Raw genomic sequence first — 3602 nt, forward strand, 5'->3', positions numbered from 1 at the left:
TACAAAGTTAAAAAGTTTCTTTGTTGGGCTTGTTTCTTCTTTCATCAAGTTTATGGGGAGTAATGAACACTGAACTCAAAGTCAGATGCATTTTGGTTTGAATCTCAGCTTCGTGCTTTGTAGCCGTGTGACCTTGGGCAAATCACTTAGCCTCTCAGAACTTCATCTATCTAATAAAAGGGTCAGAATTCCCACCTGCTTTTAGAATTTGTGAAATAAAAAGTTCACAAGCTCATCTCAGTAATTTTGTCAACAATCAGATACAAAATATCTTGGGGAAACTCAAGACTTATCTCCTCTAGGGGCAGGGCACAAGACTTCCTTCCCTGCTCCATCTTTGCCTTTCCAAGTTGGGAGAAGGCCTGGAAATAACTCTGCAGAAATTTTACCGAGGATGAAGATTTACTATCCACATTTCAGGAGGAAACTGAGGCCCAGCAAAGTTGTGGATTTTTTTCAATGTCTCATAGCTGTTAAGTGACCAAGTAAAGATTATATAACCCAGATCGTCTAACTCCTCATCCAGCCCTTTCCACTATGGTGTCTGTTTCGAAACAAACTGGGCCTTCTCATAGAGAGCTTTCAGTGAGAAATTAGCTTTATTTTGAAATGCATCTGCTAAAAGGAATTCTTCAAATCCTCTTCTAAAGGACACTTAGTGATTAATGTAAAATCTCCACCCAGGCGACTTTTACACACTAATCCAAGTCAGAGAGATACAGATCCAAGGTTCTCATGACAACATTTAGCCCCCTCTTTGAGTAAGTGCATTACTACAAGGCCCTTCATCAACCAATCCCCTAATACAGGGAAACCTTGAATACAAGACCCTGGAAACTCTAACCCTAACCTTCTCTTACTCTGAAAGAAAGGCAAACACTTTTTCCCCTTCTATTCTCTTTTTTCCTTTATGGAAAAGAAAGGAAAGAACTTTCCTTCTTCAATTTTCGTTTATTGACCATCCCCTGCCTTTGCCCTAACCCCACCTAGGACTTAATTTCTGTTACAATTTTCTTCTTTTCCAGTAGGGGTTACTTATCAGTGTTTTTTTTCAATGTGGGAAAAATAGATTAGGACTAAGGGGAGAGCTTCAATCCTTTCTTTTGCAATTGGGTGATGGTGGACACAGTAACCGCATAGCTGGATTCCTCTTTCCAGGTCCCAGGTTCATCTCCAGTTCTGTAGGGAGACTTACATTTAGGCCAATAATATAGACTGCAATCATGAGGAAAGAATCCCAGTTTCTTTACTTAGATGTGGGTTTGGGTCTTGTTTGACCTCAGGCATGGATGGAAAGGCTGGGAGGGGATGCCACATTTCTAGCAGGACTCAAATTGTCTCCTGGCAAAAGTGTCCTCAAAAGGCAAACTTACTTCATGATGAATATAAGCTGCTTTAGCTCACAGGTATTGTAAGTGTGAATCCCATTTTCACCTGCCCCTCTCTCCTTATCTTCCAGTCTAACAACTTAGGGGAAAAAAAATAGTGACTCACAGTAGCCTTTCTAATTTGGTGCATTGGTTACTTGGGTGTGAAATACTGGGCCGTGTCTGTATCCCTCTGCAAAGAAATTGGGAGTAACCAAGAGCCCTTTTTAGAAAACTCTGGAGAACTGTTTTCTGTCAACATAAACCCACTCTCATAGTATGGAGAAATGAGATTATTCATTGCTGTCCACAATTGTTGACTCCGTTTTCCAATAGTAACAAAGTCAGATTTAAGGAATCGTTTTTTTTCTTGGTCACAATACTTTTTTTTTTCAATTCACATAAAATACACTTCAGATTTTATTAGGCCAGTTATTTGCTTTCTTTTTTCTTTTTCTTTTTTTTGACACAATCTTGCTTTGTCACCCAGGCTGGAGTGCAGTGGCGCGGTCTCGGCTCACTACACCCTCCGTCTTCTGGGTTCAAGTGACTCCCCTTTTTCTTTTTCTTTTTCTTTTTTTCTTTCTCTCTCTTTTTTTTCTCTCTCTCTTTTTTTTCTTTCTTTCTTTCTTTCTTTCTTTTTTTTTTTTTGAGACACTGTCTTGCTTTGTCGCCCAGGCTGGAATGCAGTAGCGTGGTCTCGGCTCACTACAACCTCCGTCTTCTGGGTTCAAGCGATTCTCCTGCCTCAGCCTCCCCAGTAGCTGGGACTACAGGCAAGCACCACCACGCCCAGCTAATATTTTGTATCTTTAGTAGAGACAGGGTTTCACCATGTTGGTCAGGCTGGTCTTGAACTCTTGACCTCAGGTCACCTGCCCGCCTTGGCCTTCCAAAGTGCTGAGATTACAGACGAGAGTCACTGTGCCCAGCCTTAGCCCAGTTATTTTCAAACTGCTCTTTATCAGTGGGGTCTTTTTATTTTATATTTTATTTTTATTTTAAAAAATTGTGGTAAAATACACATAACATAAAACTTTCCATCTTAACCATTTTTAAGTGTATAGTTCTGTGGTATTAAGTGCATTCACATTGTTGTGCAATGATCACCACGATCCATCTCCAGAACTCTTCATCTTGCAAAACTGAAACTCAGTCCCCGTTCCCCAGACCCTGGTAACGACTATTCTACTTTCTGTCTCGATGAATTTGCCTACTCTAGATATTTCATATAAATAGAAAAATAAAATATTTGTCCTTTGTGTCTGGCTTATTTCACTTATCACAGTGTCTTCAAGGCTCATCCATGTTATAGCATGCATCAGAGTTTCATTCTTTTTATAGCTTAATGATATTCCATTGTATATGGATACCACATTTTGTTTATTCATTCTTCTGTTGATGGACACTTGGGCTGCTTCCATCTCTTGGCTATTGCAAATAATGCTGTTAGGAATATGAGTGTAGGGACTTTCAAATTCTTTTGCCATGAAATTTTGCAGATACCTACAGAGAAGCCTGATAAAAAGTGATAAGTAGATTCCCATTGTTTGGCAGAAAGTTTTTCGCTGTCAGGGCAGTATGAAAAGTAGTGGTCCATTCAACCCTCTGTTTTCCCAGGTGAGGAAGGTTCCATCCATAAAAGAAAAGACACGCAGTATTAGGAAGTTAAAGGCAGAGGCTCCATAAGAACCAAGGCTTCTAACCTCAGTCTGCTGCTATTTCCACTCTACTTGGTATTACCAATTCAGGAAACTATAGCATTCTTTCTTAATATCTGCATTGGGAATATAGAAAGCCTTAGTGTAATTCTGGGAAAGTACTTTGATAGAGAACATGATTTGTTTTCGGACTTTCACATTGCGGTAGTTATGAAGCTTTTTTTTTTTTTTTTTTTTTTTTGTATCATTTCATTTTGCTCCAGTAGTCAGTCCTCTAGTAACAGTATGTGGTTTCCAGAGTGGAACTGCTGACATCACTAACCAGCTACCTCATGATACTCTAGTTTAGGAATGTGGTATTTAATTATGAGATAATAGTTTCAGAGCCCTTTGAGCTGCTCAGAACAAAGGCATTGGATACATTCAAAGTGTTATTGTATGCAGTTATCTAAAGATAGACAGTTTACTAAATATTTCTAATTCAGTATTAATCTTCAGATGTCTGCAAACATTCATTTGCATTTACAGAATAATGCTTTAAACCTGGGAAAACAATTGGATATCATAGGATGTA

Source organism: Macaca thibetana, chromosome X (assembly GCF_024542745.1).
Source record: "Macaca thibetana thibetana isolate TM-01 chromosome X, ASM2454274v1, whole genome shotgun sequence".
Classification (NCBI taxonomy): Eukaryota; Metazoa; Chordata; class Mammalia; order Primates; family Cercopithecidae; genus Macaca; species Macaca thibetana.